Genomic DNA, 17,719 nt, shown 5'->3' on the forward strand with positions numbered 1-17,719 from the left:
GGCAGAGTGACATCCCCAGGGAGGGACAGAGGGGCAGAGTGACACCCCCAGGGAAGAAGAGAGGGGCAGAGTGACACCCCCAGGGAGAGAGAGGGACAGAGTGACACCCCCAGGGAGGGAGAGAGGGGCAGAGTGACACTCCCAGGGAGGTTAGAGAGGGACAGAGTGACACCCCCAGGGAGGGAGAGAGGGGCGGAGTGACACCCCCAGGGAGGGAGAGAGGGGCAGAGTGAAACCCCCAGGGAGAAAGAGAGAGGCAGAGTGACACCTCCAGGGAGGGAGAGAGGGGCAGAGTGACGTGCCCAGGGAGGGAGAAAGGGGCAGAGTGACACCCCCAGGGAGGGAGGAAGGGGCAGAGTAACACCCCCAGGGAGGAAGAGAGGGGCAGAGTGACACCCCAGGGAGGGAGGGAGAGGCAGAGTGACACCCCCAGGGAGGGAGAGAGGGACAGAGTGACACCCCCAGGGAGGGAGAGAGGGACAGAGTGACACCCCCAGGGAGGGAGAGAGGGACAGAGTGACACCCCCAGGGAGGGAGAGAGGGGCGGAGTGACACCCCCAGGGAGGGAGAGAGGGGCAGAGTGAAACCCCCAGGGAGAAAGAGAGAGGCAGAGTGACACCTCCAGGGAGGGAGAGAGGGGCAGAGTGACGCGCCCAGGGAGGGAGAAAGGGGAAGAGTGACACCCCCAGGGAGGGAGGAAGGGGCAGAGTAACACCCCCAGGGAGGAAGAGAGGGGCAGAGTGACACCCCAGGGAGGGAGGGAGAGGCAGAGTGACACCCCCAGGGAGGGAGAGAGGGACAGAGTGAGACCATCAGGGAGGAAGAGAGGGGCAGAGTGAACCCTCAGGAAGGGAGAGAGGGGCAGAGTGACACCCCAGGGAGGGAGGAAGGGGCAGAGTGACACCCCCAGGGAGGAAGAGAGGGGCAGAGTGACACCCCCAGGGAGGGAGGGAGGGGCAGAGTGAGACCCCCAGGGAGGGAGGGAGAGGCAGAGAGACAGCCCCATGGAGGGAGAGAGGGGAAGATTGACACACCCAGGGAGGGAGAGCGGGGCAGAGTGACACCCCCAGGGAGGGAGGAAGGGGCAGAGTGACAGCCCCGGGGAGGGAGGGAGGGGCAGAGAGACAACCACAGGGAGAGAGAGCGGGGCAGACTGACAACCCCAGGTAGTGAGAGAGGGGCAGAATGACAACCCCAGGGAGTGAGAGAGGGGCAGAGTGACATCCCCAGGGAGGGACAGAGGGGCAGAGTGACACCCCCAGGGAAGAAGAGAGGGGCAGAGTGACACCCCCAGGGAGAGAGAGGGACAGAGTGACACCCCCAGGGAGGGAGAGAGGGGCAGAGTGACACTCCCAGGGAGGGAGAGAGGGACAGAGTGACACCCCCAGGGAGGGATGGAGGGAGAGGCAGAGTGACACCCCAGGGAGGGAGAGACGAGCAGAGTGACACCCCCAGGGAGGGAGACAGGGGCAGTGACACACCCAGGGAGGGAGAGAGGGTCAGAGTGACACCCCCAGGGAGGGAGGAATGGGCAGAGTGACACCCCCAGGGAGGAAGAGAGGGGCAGAGTGACACCCTCAGGGAGGGAGGGAGGGGCAGAGTGAGACCCCCAGGGAGGGAGGGAGAGGCAGAATGACACCCCCAGGGAGGGAGAGAAGGGCAGAATGACACACCCAGGGATGGAGGGGCAGAGTGACACCCCCAGGGAGAAAGAGAGAGGCAGAGTGACACCTCCAGGGAGGGAGAGAAGGGCAGAATGACACCCCCAGGGAGGGAGAGAGGGGCAGAGTGAAACCCCCAGAGAGAAAGAGAGAGGCAGAGTGACACCTCCAGGGAGGGAGAGAGGGGCAGAGTGACGCGCCCAGGGAGGGAGAAAGGGGCAGAGTGACACCCCCAGGGAGGGAGGAAGGGGCAGAGTAACACCCCCAGGGAGGAAGAGAGGGGCAGAGTGACACCCCAGGGAGGGAGGGAGAGGCAGAGTGACACCCCCAGAAGGGAGAGAGGGACAACGTGACACCCCAGGGAGGGAGAGAGGGGCAGTGACATCCCCAGGGAAAAGGAAGAGGGAGAGTGACATCCCCAGGGAGGGAGAGAAGGGCAGAGTGACACCCCCACAGAGAGAGAGAGGGGCAGAGTGACACCCCCACATAGAGAGAGGGGCAGAGTGCACCCCCAGGGAGGGAGAGAGGGGCAGAGTGACATCCCCAGGAGGGACAGAGTGACACCCCCAGGGAGGGAGGGAGGGGCAGAGTGACACCCCCAGGGAGGGAGAGAGGGGCAAAGTGACACCCCCACAGAGAGAGAGGGGTAGAGTGACACCCCCAGGGAGGGAGAGAGGGGCAGAGTGACACTCCCAGGGAGGGAGAGTGGGGCAGAGGGACACCCCAAGAAGGGAGAGAGGGACAAAGTGACACCCCAGGGAGGGAGAGAGGGGCAGAGTGACACCCCCAGGGAGAAAGGAAGGGGCAGAGTGACATCCCCAGGGAGGAAGTAAGGGGCAGAGTGACACCCCAGGGAGGGAGAGAGGGGCAGAGTGACACCCCCAGGGAGGGAGAAAGGGGCAGAGTGACACCCCCAGAAGGGAGAGAGGGACAAAGTGACACCCCAGGGAGGGAGAGAGGGGCAGAGTGACACCCCCAGGGAGAAAGGAAGGGGCAGAGTGACATCCCCAGGGAGGAAGAGAGGGGCAGAGTGCCACCCCACAGAGAGAGGGGCAGAGTGACACCCCCAAGGAGGGAGGAAGGGGCATAGTGACAACCCCAGGGAGGGAGGGAGGGAGGGGCGGGGTGACACACCCAGGGAGGGAGAGGGGGTGGAGTGACACCCCCAGGGAGGGAGGAAGGGGCAAAGTGACACCCCCAGGGAGGGAGAGAGGGGCAGAGTGACACCCCCAGGGAGGTGGAGAGGGGCAGAGTGACACGCCCAGGGAGGGAGAGAGGGGCAGAGTGACACCCCAGGGAGGGAGAGAGGGGCAGAGTGACACACCCAGGAGGGACTGAGTGACATCCCCAGGGAGGGAGAGAGGGGCAGAGTGACACCCCCAGGGAGGGAGAGAGGGGCAGAGTGACACCCCCAGGGAGGGAGAGAAGGTTAGAGTGACACCCCCAGGGAGGGAGGAAGGGGCAGAGTGACACCCCCAAGGAGGGAGGGAGGGGCAGAGTGATACACCCAGGGAGGGAGAGAGGGGCAGAGTGACACCCCCAGGGAGGGAGGAAGGGGCAGAGTGACACCCCCAGGGAGAAGGAGAGGGGCAGAGTAACACCCCCAGGGAGAGAGAGAGAGAGGGGAAGAGTGACACCCCCAGGGAAGGAGAGAGGGGCAGAGTGACACCCCCAGGGAGGTAGGAAGGGGCAAAGTGACACCGCAAGGGAGGGAGGGAGAGGCAGATTGACACCCCCAGGGAGGGAGAGAGGGGCAGAGTGACACCCCCTGGGAGGAAGAGAGGGGCAGAGTAACACCCCCAGGAAGAGAAAGAGGGGCAGAGTGACACCCCCGGGGAGGGAGAGAGGGGCAGAGTGACACCCCCAGGGAGGGAGGGGCAGAGAGACACCCCCAGGGAGGAGGAGATGGGCAGAGTAGCAACGCCAGGGAGAGAGAGAGGGGCAGAGTGACACCCCAGGGAGGGAGAGAGGGGCGGAGTGACACCCCCAGGGAGGGAGAGAGGGGCAGAGTGAAACCCCCAGGGAGAAAGAGAGAGGCAGAGTGACACCTCCAGGGAGGGAGAGAGGGGCAGAGTGACGCGCCCAGGGAGGGAGAAAGGGGCAGAGTGACACCCCCAGGGAGGGAGGAAGGGGCAGAGTAACACCCCCAGGGAGGAAGAGAGGGGCAGAGTGACACCCCAGGGAGGGAGGGAGAGGCAGAGTGACACCCCCAGGGAGGGAGAGAGGGACAGAGTGACACCCCCAGGGAGGGAGAGAGGAGCAGAGTGAAACACCCAGGGAGGGAGAGAGGTGCAGAGTGACACCCCCAGGGAGGATGAGAGGGGCATAGTAACACCCCCAGGGAAGGAGGGGTGGCAGAGTGAGACCATCAGGGAGGAAGAGAGGGGCAGAGTGAACCCTCAGGAAGGGAGAGAGGGGCAGAGTGACACCCCAGGGAGGGAGGAAGGGGCAGAGTGACACCCCCAGGGAGGAAGAGAGGGGCAGAGTGACACCCCCAGGGAGGGAGGGAGGGGCAGAGTGAGACCCCCAGAGAGGGAGGGAGAGGCAGAGAGACAGCCCCATGGAGGGAGAGAGGGGCAGATTGACACACCCAGGGAGGGAGAGCGGGGCAGAGTGACACCCCCAGGGAGGGAGGAAGGGGCAGAGTGACAGCCCCGGGGAGGGAGGGAGGGGCAGAGAGACAACCACAGGGAGAGAGAGCGGGGCAGACTGACAACCCCAGGTAGTGAGAGAGGGGCAGAATGACAACCCCAGGGAGTGAGAGAGGGGCAGAGTGACATCCCCAGGGAGGGACAGAGGTGCAGAGTGACACCCCCAGGGAAGAAGAGAGGGGCAGAGTGACACCCCCAGGGAGAGAGAGGGACAGAGTGACACCCCCAGGGAGGGAGAGAGGGGCAGAGTGACACTCCCAGGGAGGTTAGAGAGGGACAGAGTGACACCCCCAGGGAGGGAGAGAGGGGTGGAGTGACACCCCCAGGGAGGGAGAGAGGGGCAGAGTGAAACCCCCAGGGAGAAAGAGAGAGGCAGAGTGACACCTCCAGGGAAGGAGAGAGGGGCAGAGTGACGCGCCAAGGGAGGGAGAAAGGGGCAGAGTGACACCCCCAGGGAGGGAGGAAGGGGCAGAGTAACACCCCCAGGGAGGAAGAGAGGGGCAGAGTGACACCCCAGGGAGGGAGGGAGAGGCAGAGTGACACCCCCAGGGAGGGAGAGAGGGACAGAGTGACACCCCCAGGGAGGGAGAGAGGGACAGAGTGACACCCCCAGGGAGGGAGAGAGGGACAGAGTGACACCCCCAGGGAGGGAGAGAGGGGCGGAGTGACACCCCCAGGGAGGGAGAGAGGGGCAGAGTGAAACCCCCAGGGAGAAAGAGAGAGGCAGAGTGACACCTCCAGGGAGGGAGAGAGGGGCAGAGTGACGCGCCCAGGGAGGGAGAAAGGGGCAGCGTGACACCCCCAGGGAGGGAGGAAGGGGCAGAGTAACACCCCCAGGGAGGAAGAGAGGGGCAGAGTGACACCCCAGGGAGGGAGGGAGAGGCAGAGTGACACCCCCAGGGAGGGAGAGAGGGACAGAGTGAGACCATCAGGGAGGAAGAGAGGGGCAGAGTGAACCCTCAGGAAGGGAGAGAGGGGCAGAGTGACACCCCAGGGAGGGAGGAAGGGGCAGAGTGACACCCCCAGGGAGGAAGAGAGGGGCAGAGTGACACCCCCAGGGAGGGAGGGAGGGGCAGAGTGAGACCCCCAGGGAGGGAGGGAGAGGCAGAGAGACAGCCCCATGGAGGGAGAGAGGGGCAGATTGACACACCCAGGGAGGGAGAGCGGGGCAGAGTGACACCCCCAGGGAGGGAGGAAGGGGCAGAGTGACAGCCCCGGGGAGGGAGGGAGGGGCAGAGAGACAACCACAGGGAGAGAGAGCGGGGCAGACTGACAACCCCAGGTAGTGAGAGAGGGGCAGAATGACAACCCCAGGGAGTGAGAGCGGGGCAGAGTGACATCCCCAGGGAGGGACAGAGGGGCAGAGTGACACCCCCAGGGAAGAAGAGAGGGGCAGAGTGACACCCCCAGGGAGAGAGAGGGACAGAGTGACACCCCCAGGGAGGGAGAGAGGGGCAGAGTGACACTCCCAGGGAGGGAGAGAGGGAAAGAGTGACACCCCCAGGGAGGGATGGAGGGAGAGGCAGAGTGACACCCCAGGGAGGGAGAGACGAGCAGAGTGACACCCCCAGGGAGGGAGACAGGGGCAGTGACACACCCAGGGAGGGAGAGAGGGTCAGAGTGACACCCCCAGGGAGGGAGGAATGGGCAGAGTGACACCCCCAGGGAGGAAGAGAGGGGCAGAGTGACACCCTCAGGGAGGGAGGGAGGGGCAGAGTGAGACCCCCAGGGAGGGAGGGAGAGGCAGAATGACACCCCCAGGGAGGGAGAGAAGGGCAGAATGACACACCCAGGGAGGGAGGGGCAGAGTGACACCCCCAGGGAGAAAGAGAGAGGCAGAGTAACACCTCCAGGGAGGGAGAGAAGGGCAGAATGACACCCCCAGGGAGGGAGAGAGGGGCAGAGTGAAACCCCCAGAGAGAAAGAGAGAGGCAGAGTGACACCTCCAGGGAGGGAGAGAGGGGCAGAGTGACGCGCCCAGGGAGGGAGAAAGGGGCAGAGTGACACCCCCAGGGAGGGAGGAAGGGGCAGAGTAACACCCCCAGGGAGGAAGAGAGGGGCAGAGTGACACCCCAGGGAGGGAGGGAGAGGCAGAGTGACACCCCCAGGGAGGAAGAGAGGAACAGAGTGACACCCCCAGGGAGGGAGAGAGGAGCAGAGTGACACACCCAGGGAGGGAGAGAGGTGCAGAGTGACACCCCCAGGGAGGATGAGAGGGGCATGGTAACACCCCCAGGGAAGGAGGGGGGGCAGAGTGAGACCATCAGGGAGGAAGAGAGCGGCAGAGTGAACCCTCAGGAAGGGAGAGAGGGGCAGAGTGACACCCCCAGGGAGGAAGAGAGGGGCAGAGTGACACCCCCAGGGAGGGAGGGAGGGGCAGAGTGAGACCCCCAGGGAGGGAGGGAGAGGCAGAGAGACAGCCCCATGGAGGGAGAGAGGGGCAGATTGACACACCCAGGGAGGGAGAGCGGGGCAGAGTGACACCCCCAGGGAGGGAGGAAGGGGCAGAGTGACAACCACAGGGAGAGAGAGCGGGGCAGACTGACAACCCCAGGTAGTGAGAGAGGGGCAGAATGACAACCCCAGGGAGTGAGAGAGGGGCAGAGTGACATCCCCAGGGAGGGACAGAGGGGCAGAGTGACACCCCCAGGGAAGAAGAGAGGGGCAGAGTGACACCCCCAGGGAGAGAGAGGGACAGAGTGACACCCCCAGGGAGGGAGAGAGGGGCAGAGTGACACTCCCAGGGAAGGAGAGAGGGACAGAGTGACACCCCCAGGGAGGGAGAGAGGGGCGGAGTGACACCCCCAGGGAGGGAGAGAGGGGCAGAGTGAAACCCCCAGGGAGAAAGAGAGAGGCAGAGTGACACCTCCAGGGAGGGAGAGAGGGGCAGAGTGACGCGCCCAGGGAGGGAGAAAGGGGCAGAGTGACACCCCCAGGGAGGGAGGAAGGGGCAGAGTAACACCCCCAGGGAGGAAGAGAGGGGCAGAGTGACACCCCAGGGAGGGAGGGAGAGGCAGAGTGACACCCCCAGGGAGGGAGAGAGGGACAGAGTGACACCCCCAGGGAGGGAGAGAGGAGCAGAGTGACACACCCAGGGAGGGAGAGAGGTGCAGAGTGACACCCCCAGGGAGGATGAGAGGGGCATAGTAACACCCCCAGGGAAGAAGGGGGGCAGAGTGAGACCATCAGGGAGGAAGAGAGGGGCAGAATGACACCCCAGGGAGGGAGGGAGAGGCAGAGTGACACCCCCAGGGAGGGAGAGAGGGACAGAGTGACACCCCCAGGGAGGGAGAGAGGAGCAGAGTGACACACCCAGGGAGGGAGAGAGGTGCAGAGTGACACCCCCAGGGAGGATGAGAGGGGCATAGTAACACCCCCAGGGAAGAAGGGGGGCAGAGTGAGACCATCAGGGAGGAAGAGAGGGGCAGAGTGAACCCTCAGGAAGGGAGAGAGGGGCAGAGTGACACCCCAGGGAGGGAGGAAGGGGCAGAGTGACACCCCCAGGGAGGAAGAGAGGGGCAGAGTGACACCCCCAGGGAGGGAGGGAGGGGCAGAGTGAGACCCCCAGGGAGGGAGGGAGAGGCAGAGAGACAGCCCCATGGAGGGAGAGAGGGGCAGATTGACACACCCAGGGAGGGAGAGCGGGGCAGAGTGACACCCCCAGGGAGGGAGGAAGGGGCAGAGTGTCAGCCCCGTGCAGAGAGACAACCACAGGGAGAGAGAGCGGGGCAGACTGACAACCCCAGGTAGTGAGAGAGGGGCAGAATGACAACCCCAGGGAGTGAGAGAGGGGCAGAGTGACATCCCCAGGGAGGGACAGAGGGGCAGAGTGACACCCCCAGGGAGAGAGAGGGACAGAGTGACACCCCCAGGGAGGGAGAGAGGGGCAGAGTGACACTCCCAGGGAGGGAGAGAGGGACAGAGTGACACCCCCAGGGAGGGATGGAGGGAGAGGCAGAGTGACACCCCAGGGAGGGAGAGACGAGCAGAGTGACACCCCCAGGGAGGGAGACAGGGGCAGTGACACCCCCAGGGAGGGAGAGAGGGTCAGAGTGACACCCCCAGGGAGGGAGGAATGGGCAGAGTGACACCCCCAGGGAGGAAGAGAGGGGCAGAGTGACACCCTCAGGGAGGGAGGGAGGGGCAGAGTGAGACCCCCAGGGAGGGAGGGAGAGGCATAATGACACCCCCAGGGAGGGAGAGAAGGGCAGAATGACACACCCAGGGAGGGAGGGGCAGAGTGACACCCCCAGTGAGGGAGGAAGGGGCAGAGTGATACCCCCAAGGGAGGGAGGAAGGGGCAGAGTGACACCCCCAGGGAGGAAGAGAGGGGCAGAGAGACACCCCCAGGGAGGGAGAGAGGAGCAGAGTGACACTCCTAGGGAGAGAGAGGGAGAGAGGGCAGAGTGACACTCCCAGAGAGAGAGAGAGGGAGAGAAGGGCAGAGTAAAACCCCCAGGGAGGGAGGGAGGGGCAGAGTGTCACTCCCAGGGAAGAAGAGAGGGGAGAGTGACACCCCCAGGGAGGGAGAGAGGTACATAGTGACACCCCCAGAGATGGAGAGAGGGGCAGAGTGACACCCCCAGGGAGGTAAAGAGGGGCAGAGTGACACACCCAGGGAGGGAGAGCGGGCAGAGTGACACCCCCAGGGAGAGAGGAAGGGGCAGAGTGACACCCCCGGGGAGGGAGGGAGGGGCAGAGAGACAACCACAGGGAGAGAGAGAGGGGCAGACTGACAACCCCAGGTAGTGAGAGAGGGGCAGAATGACAACCCCGGGGAGTGAGAGGGGCAGAGTGACATCCCCAGGGAGGGACAGAGGGGCAGAGTGACACCCCCAGGGAGGAAGAGAGGGGCAGAGTGACACCCCCAGGGAGGGAGAGAGGGGCAGAGTGACACTCCAAGAGAGAGAGGGAGAGAGGACCAGAGTGACACCCCCAGGGAGGAAGAGAGGGGCAGAGTGACACTCCCAGGGGGGGAGAGAGGGGCAGAGCGACCCCCCTAGGGAGGGAGGGAGGAGCAGAGTGACACTCCCAGAGAGGAAGAGAGGGGCAGAGTGACACACCCTGGGAGGAAGAGGGGAGCAGAGTGACACCCCCAGGGAGGGAGGGAGGGGCAGAGTGACACTCCCAGGGAGGAAGAGAGGGGTAGAGTGACACCCCCAGGGAGGGAGAGAGGGGCAGAGTAACACCCCCAGGGAGGGAGAGAGGGGCAGAGTGACACCCCAGGGAGGTAGAGAGGGGCAGGGTGACACACCCAGGAGGGACTGAGTGACATCCCCAGGGAGGGAGAGAGGGGCAGAGTGACACCCCCAGGGAGGGAGAGAGGGGCAGAGTGACACCCCCAGGGAGGTAAAGAGGGGCAGAGTGACACACCCAGGGAGGGAGAGCGGGCAGAGTGACACCCCCAGGGAGAGAGGAAGGGGCAGAGTGACACCCCCGGGGAGGGAGGGAGGGGCAGAGAGACAACCACAGGGAGAGAGAGAGGGGCAGACTGACAACCCCAGGTAGTGAGAGAGGGGCAGAATGACAACCCCGGGGAGTGAGAGGGGCAGAGTGACATCCCCAGGGAGGGACAGAGGGGCAGAGTGACACCCCCAGGGAGGAAGAGAGGGGCAGAGTGACACCCCCAGGGAGGGATAGAGGGGCAGAGTGACACTCCAAGAGAGAGAGGGAGAGAGGGCCAGAGTGACACCCCCAGGGAGGAAGAGAGGGGCAGAGTGACACTACCAGGGAGGGAGAGAGGGGCAGAGCGACCCCCCCTAGGGAGGGAGGGAGGAGCAGAGTGACACTCCCAGAGAGGAAGAGAGGGGCAGAGTGACACACCCTGGGAGGAAGAGGGGAGCAGAGTGACACCCCCAGGGAGGGAGGGAGGGGCAGAGTGACACTCCCAGGGAGGAAGAGAGGGGTAGAGTGACACCCCCAGGGAGGGAGAGAGGGGCAGAGTAACACCCCCAGGGAGGGAGAGAGGGGCAGAGTGACACCCCAGGGAGGGAGAGAAGGGCAGAATGACACCCCCAGGGAGGGAGAGAGGGGCAGAGTGAAACCCCCAGAGAGAAAGAGAGAGGCAGAGTGACACCTCCAGGGAGGGAGAGAGGGGCAGAGTGACGCGCCCAGGGAGGGAGAAAGGGGCAGAGTGACACCCCCAGGGAGGGAGGAAGGGGCAGAGTAACACCCCCAGGGAGGAAGAGAGGGGCAGAGTGACACCCCAGGGAGGGAGGGAGAGGCAGAGTGACACCCCCAGAAGGGAGAGAGGGACAACGTGACACCCCAGGGAGGGAGAGAGGGGCAGTGACATCCCCAGGGAAAAGGAAGAGGGAGAGTGACATCCCCAGGGAGGGAGAGAAGGGCAGAGTGACACCCCCACAGAGAGAGAGAGGGGCAGAGTGACACCCCCACATAGAGAGAGGGGCAGAGTGCACCCCCAGGGAGGGAGAGAGGGGCAGAGTGACATCCCCAGGAGGGACAGAGTGACACCCCCAGGGAGGGAGGGAGGGGCAGAGTGACACCCCCAGGGAGGGAGAGAGGGGCAAAGTGACACCCCCACAGAGAGAGAGGGGTAGAGTGACACCCCCAGGGAGGGAGAGAGGGGCAGAGTGACACTCCCAGGGAGGGAGAGTGGGGCAGAGGGACACCCCAAGAAGGGAGAGAGGGACAAAGTGACACCCCAGGGAGGGAGAGAGGGGCAGAGTGACACCCCCAGGGAGAAAGGAAGGGGCAGAGTGACATCCCCAGGGAGGAAGTAAGGGGCAGAGTGACACCCCAGGGAGGGAGAGAGGGGCAGAGTGACACCCCCAGGGAGGGAGAAAGGGGCAGAGTGACACCCCCAGAAGGGAGAGAGGGACAAAGTGACACCCCAGGGAGGGAGAGAGGGGCAGAGTGACACCCCCAGGGAGAAAGGAAGGGGCAGAGTGACATCCCCAGGGAGGAAGAGAGGGGCAGAGTGCCACCCCACAGAGAGAGGGGCAGAGTGACACCCCCAAGGAGGGAGGAAGGGGCATAGTGACAACCCCAGGGAGGGAGGGAGGGAGGGGTGGGGTGACACACCCAGGGAGGGAGAGGGGGTGGAGTGACACCCCCAGGGAGGGAGGAAGGGGCAAAGTGACACCCCCAGGGAGGGAGAGAGGGGCAGAGTGACACCCCCAGGGAGGTGGAGAGGGGCAGAGTGACACGCCCAGGGAGGGAGAGAGGGGCAGAGTGACACCCCAGGGAGGGAGAGAGGGGCAGAGTGACACACCCAGGAGGGACTGAGTGACATCCCCAGGGAGGGAGAGAGGGGCAGAGTGACACCCCCAGGGAGGGAGAGAGGGGCAGAGTGACACCCCCAGGGAGGGAGAGAAGGTTAGAGTGACACCCCCAGGGAGGGAGGAAGGGGCAGAGTGACACCCCCAAGGAGGGAGGGAGGGGCAGAGTGATACACCCAGGGAGGGAGAGAGGGGCAGAGTGACACCCCCAGGGAGGGAGGAAGGGGCAGAGTGACACCCCCAGGGAGAAGGAGAGGGGCAGAGTAACACCCCCAGGGAGAGAGAGAGAGAGGGGAAGAGTGACACCCCCAGGGAAGGAGAGAGGGGCAGAGTGACACCCCCAGGGAGGTAGGAAGGGGCAAAGTGACACCGCAAGGGAGGGAGGGAGAGGCAGATTGACACCCCCAGGGAGGGAGAGAGGGGCAGAGTGACACCCCCTGGGAGGAAGAGAGGGGCAGAGTAACACCCCCAGGAAGAGAAAGAGGGGCAGAGTGACACCCCCGGGGAGGGAGAGAGGGGCAGAGTGACACCCCCAGGGAGGGAGGGGCAGAGAGACACCCCCAGGGAGGAGGAGATGGGCAGAGTAGCAACGCCAGGGAGAGAGAGAGGGGCAGAGTGACACCCCAGGGAGGGAGAGAGGGGCGGAGTGACACCCCCAGGGAGGGAGAGAGGGGCAGAGTGAAACCCCCAGGGAGAAAGAGAGAGGCAGAGTGACACCTCCAGGGAGGGAGAGAGGGGCAGAGTGACGCGCCCAGGGAGGGAGAAAGGGGCAGAGTGACACCCCCAGGGAGGGAGGAAGGGGCAGAGTAACACCCCCAGGGAGGAAGAGAGGGGCAGAGTGACACCCCAGGGAGGGAGGGAGAGGCAGAGTGACACCCCCAGGGAGGGAGAGAGGGACAGAGTGACACCCCCAGGGAGGGAGAGAGGAGCAGAGTGAAACACCCAGGGAGGGAGAGAGGTGCAGAGTGACACCCCCAGGGAGGATGAGAGGGGCATAGTAACACCCCCAGGGAAGGAGGGGTGGCAGAGTGAGACCATCAGGGAGGAAGAGAGGGGCAGAGTGAACCCTCAGGAAGGGAGAGAGGGGCAGAGTGACACCCCAGGGAGGGAGGAAGGGGCAGAGTGACACCCCCAGGGAGGAAGAGAGGGGCAGAGTGACACCCCCAGGGAGGGAGGGAGGGGCAGAGTGAGACCCCCAGAGAGGGAGGGAGAGGCAGAGAGACAGCCCCATGGAGGGAGAGAGGGGCAGATTGACACACCCAGGGAGGGAGAGCGGGGCAGAGTGACACCCCCAGGGAGGGAGGAAGGGGCAGAGTGACAGCCCCGGGGAGGGAGGGAGGGGCAGAGAGACAACCACAGGGAGAGAGAGCGGGGCAGACTGACAACCCCAGGTAGTGAGAGAGGGGCAGAATGACAACCCCAGGGAGTGAGAGAGGGGCAGAGTGACATCCCCAGGGAAAGACAGAGGTGCAGAGTGACACCCCCAGGGAAGAAGAGAGGGGCAGAGTGACACCCCCAGGGAGAGAGAGGGACAGAGTGACACCCCCAGGGAGGGAGAGAGGGGCAGAGTGACACTCCCAGGGAGGTTAGAGAGGGACAGAGTGACACCCCCAGGGAGGGAGAGAGGGGCGGAGTGACACCCCCAGGGAGGGAGAGAGGGGCAGAGTGAAACCCCCAGGGAGAAAGAGAGAGGCAGAGTGACACCTCCAGGGAAGGAGAGAGGGGCAGAGTGACGCGCCAAGGGAGGGAGAAAGGGGCAGAGTGACACCCCCAGGGAGGGAGGAAGGGGCAGAGTAACACCCCCAGGGAGGAAGAGAGGGGCAGAGTGACACCCCAGGGAGGGAGGGAGAGGCAGAGTGACACCCCCAGGGAGGGAGAGAGGGACAGAGTGACACCCCCAGGGAGGGAGAGAGGGACAGAGTGACACCCCCAGGGAGGGAGAGAGGGGCGGAGTGACACCCCCAGGGAGGGAGAGAGGGGCAGAGTGAAACCCCCAGGGAGAAAGAGAGAGGCAGAGTGACACCTCCAGGGAGGGAGAGAGGGGCAGAGTGACGCGCCCAGGGAGGGAGAAAGGGGCAGAGTGACACCCCCAGGGAGGGAGGAAGGGGCAGAGTAACACCCCCAGGGAGGAAGAGAGGGGCAGAGTGACACCTCCAGGGAGGGAGAGAGGGACAGAGTGAGACCATCAGGGAGGAAGAGAGGGGCAGAGTGAACCCTCAGGAAGGGAGAGAGGGGCAGAGTGACACCCCAGGGAGGGAGGAAGGGGCAGAGTGACACCCCCAGGGAGGAAGAGAGGGGCAGAGTGACACCCCCAGGGAGGGAGGGAGGGGCAGAGTGAGACCCCCAGGGAGGGAGGGAGAGGCAGAGAGACAGCCCCATGGAGGGAGAGAGGGGCAGATTGACACACCCAGGGAGGGAGAGCGGGGCAGAGTGACACCCCCAGGGAGGGAGGAAGGGGCAGAGTGACAGCCCCGGGGAGGGAGGGAGGGGCAGAGAGACAACCACAGGGAGAGAGAGCGGGGCAGACTGACAACCCCAGGTAGTGAGAGAGGGGCAGAATGACAACCCCAGGGAGTGAGAGCGGGGCAGAGTGACATCCCCAGGGAGGGACAGAGGGGCAGAGTGACACCCCCAGGGAAGAAGAGAGGGGCAGAGTGACACCCCCAGGGAGGGAGAGGGACAGAGTGACACCCCCAGGGAGGGAGAGAGGGGCAGAGTGACACTCCCAGGGAGGGAGAGAGGGACAGAGTGACACCCCCAGGGAGGGATGGAGGGAGAGGCAGAGTGACACCCCAGGGAGGGAGAGACGAGCAGAGTGACACCCCCAGGGAGGGAGACAGGGGCAGTGACACACCCAGGGAGGGAGAGAGGGTCAGAGTGACACCCCCAGGGAGGGAGGAATGGGCAGAGTGACACCCCCAGGGAGGAAGAGAGGGGCAGAGTGACACCCTCAGGGAGGGAGGGAGGGGCAGAGTGAGACCCCCAGGGAGGGAGGGAGAGGCAGAATGACACCCCCAGGGAGGGAGAGAAGGGCAGAATGACACACCCAGGGAGGGAGGGGCAGAGTGACACCCCCAGGGAGAAAGAGAGAGGCAGAGTGACACCTCCAGGGAGGGAGAGAAGGGCAGAATGACACCCCCAGGGAGGGAGAGAGGGGCAGAGTGAAACCCCCAGAGAGAAAGAGAGAGGCAGAGTGACACCTCCAGGGAGGGAGAGAGGGGCAGAGTGACGCGCCCAGGGAGGGAGAAAGGGGCAGAGTGACACCCCCAGGGAGGGAGGAAGGGGCAGAGTAACACCCCCAGGGAGGAAGAGAGGGGCAGAGTGACACCCCAGGGAGGGAGGGAGAGGCAGAGTGACACCCCCAGGGAGGAAGAGAGGAACAGAGTGACACCCCCAGGGAGGGAGAGAGGAGCAGAGTGACACACCCAGGGAGGGAGAGAGGTGCAGAGTGACACCCCCAGGGAGGATGAGAGGGGCATGGTAACACCCCCAGGGAAGGAGGGGGGGCAGAGTGAGACCATCAGGGAGGAAGAGAGCGGCAGAGTGAACCCTCAGGAAGGGAGAGAGGGGCAGAGTGACACCCCCAGGGAGGAAGAGAGGGGCAGAGTGACACCCCCAGGGAGGGAGGGAGGGGCAGAGTGAGACCCCCAGGGAGGGAGGGAGAGGCAGAGAGACAGCCCCATGGAGGGAGAGAGGGGCAGATTGACACACCCAGGGAGGGAGAGCGGGGCAGAGTGACACCCCCAGGGAGGGAGGAAGGGGCAGAGTGACAGCCCCGGGGAGGGAGGGAGGGGCAGAGAGACAACCACAGGGAGAGAGAGCGGGGCAGACTGACAACCCCAGGTAGTGAGAGAGGGGCAGAATGACAACCCCAGGGAGTGAGAGAGGGGCAGAGTGACATCCCAGGGAGGGACAGAGGGGCAGAGTGACACCCCCAGGGAAGAAGAGAGGGGCAGAGTGACACCCCCAGGGAGAGAGAGGGACAGAGTGACACCCCCAGGGAGGGAGAGAGGGGCAGAGTGACACTCCCAGGGAGGGAGAGAGGGACAGAGTGACACCCCCAGGGAGGGAGAGAGGGGCGGAGTGACACCCCCAGGGAGGGAGAGAGGGGCAGAGTGAAACCCCCAGGGAGAAAGAGAGAGGCAGAGTGACACCTCCAGGGAGGGAGAGAGGGGCAGAGTGACGCGCCCAGGGAGGGAGAAAGGGGCAGAGTGACACCCCCAGGGAGGGAGGAAGGGGCAGAGTAACACCCCCAGGGAGGAAGAGAGGGGCAGAGTGACACCCCAGGGAGGGAGGGAGAGGCAGAGTGACACCCCCAGGGAAGGGAGAGAGGGACAGAGTGACACCCCCAGGGAGGGAGAGAGGAGCAGAGTGACACACCCAGGGAGGGAGAGAGGTGCAGAGTGACACCCCCAGGGAGGATGAGAGGGGCATAGTAACACCCCCAGGGAAGAAGGGGGGCAGAGTGAGACCATCAGGGAGGAAGAGAGGGGCAGAGTGAACCCTCAGGAAGGAGAGAGGGGCAGAGTGACACCCCAGGGAGGGAGGAAGGGGCAGAGTGACACCCCCAGGGAGGAAGAGAGGGGCAGAGTGACACCCCCAGGGAGGGAGGGAGGGGCAGAGTGAGACCCCCAGGGAGGGAGGGAGAGGCAGAGAGACAGCCCCATGGAGGGAGAGAGGGGCAGATTGACACACCCAGGGAGGGAGAGCGGGGCAGAGTGACACCCCCAGGGAGGGAGGAAGGGGCAGAGTGTCAGCCCCGTGCAGAGAGACAACCACAGGGAGAGAGAGCGGGGCAGACTGACAACCCCAGGTAGTGAGAGAGGGGCAGAATGACAACCCCAGGGAGTGAGAGAGGGGCAGAGTGACATCCCCAGGGAGGGACAGAGGGGCAGAGTGACACCCCCAGGGAGAGAGAGGGACAGAGTGACACCCCCAGGGAGGGAGAGAGGGGCAGAGTGACACTCCCAGGGAGGGAGAGAGGGACAGAGTGACACCCCCAGGGAGGGATGGAGGGAGAGGCAGAGTGACACCCCAGGGAGGGAGAGACGAGCAGAGTGACACCCCCAGGGAGGGAGACAGGGGCAGTGACACACCCAGGGAGGGAGAGAGGGTCAGAGTGACACCCCAGGGAGGGAGGAATGGGCAGAGTGACACCCCCAGGGAGGAAGAGAGGGGCAGAGTGACACCCTCAGGGAGGGAGGGAGGGGCAGAGTGAGACCCCCAGGGAGGGAGGGAGAGGCATAATGACACCCCCAGGGAGGGAGAGAAGGGCAGAATGACACACCCAGGGAGGGAGGGGCAGAGTGACACCCCCAGTGAGGGAGGAAGGGGCAGAGTGATACCCCCAAGGGAGGGAGGAAGGGGCAGAGTGACACCCCCAGGGAGGAAGAGAGGGGCAGAGAGACACCCCCAGGGAGGGAGAGAGGAGCAGAGTGACACTCCTAGGGAGAGAGAGGGAGAGAGGGCAGAGTGACACTCCCAGAGAGAGAGAGAGGGAGAGAAGGGCAGAGTAAAACCCCCAGGGAGGGAGGGAGGGGCAGAGTGTCACTCCCAGGGAAGAAGAGAGGGGAGAGTGACACCCCCAGGGAGGGAGAGAGGTACATAGTGACACCCCCAGAGATGGAGAGAGGGGCAGAGTGACACCCCCAGGGAGGTAAAGAGGGGCAGAGTGACACACCCAGGGAGGGAGAGCGGGCAGAGTGACACCCCCAGGGAGAGAGGAAGGGGCAGAGTGACACCCCCGGGGAGGGAGGGAGGGGCAGAGAGACAACCACAGGGAGAGAGAGAGGGGCAGACTGACAACCCCAGGTAGTGAGAGAGGGGCAGAATGACAACCCCGGGAGTGAGAGGGGCAGAGTGACATCCCCAGGGAGGGACAGAGGGGCAGAGTGACACCCCCAGGGAGGAAGAGAGGGGCAGAGTGACACCCCCAGGGAGGGAGAGAGGGGCAGAGTGACACTCCAAGAGAGAGAGGGAGAGAGGACCAGAGTGACACCCCCAGGGAGGAAGAGAGGGGCAGAGTGACACTCCCAGGGAGGGAGAGAGGGGCAGAGCGACCCCCCTAGGGAGGGAGGGAGGAGCAGAGTGACACTCCCAGAGAGGAAGAGAGGGGCAGAGTGACACACCCTGGGAGGAAGAGGGGAGCAGAGTGACACCCCCAGGG

The sequence above is a fragment of the Lissotriton vulgaris genome, chromosome 6 (genome assembly GCF_964263255.1).
Source record: "Lissotriton vulgaris chromosome 6, aLisVul1.2, whole genome shotgun sequence".
Classification (NCBI taxonomy): domain Eukaryota; kingdom Metazoa; phylum Chordata; class Amphibia; order Caudata; family Salamandridae; genus Lissotriton; species Lissotriton vulgaris.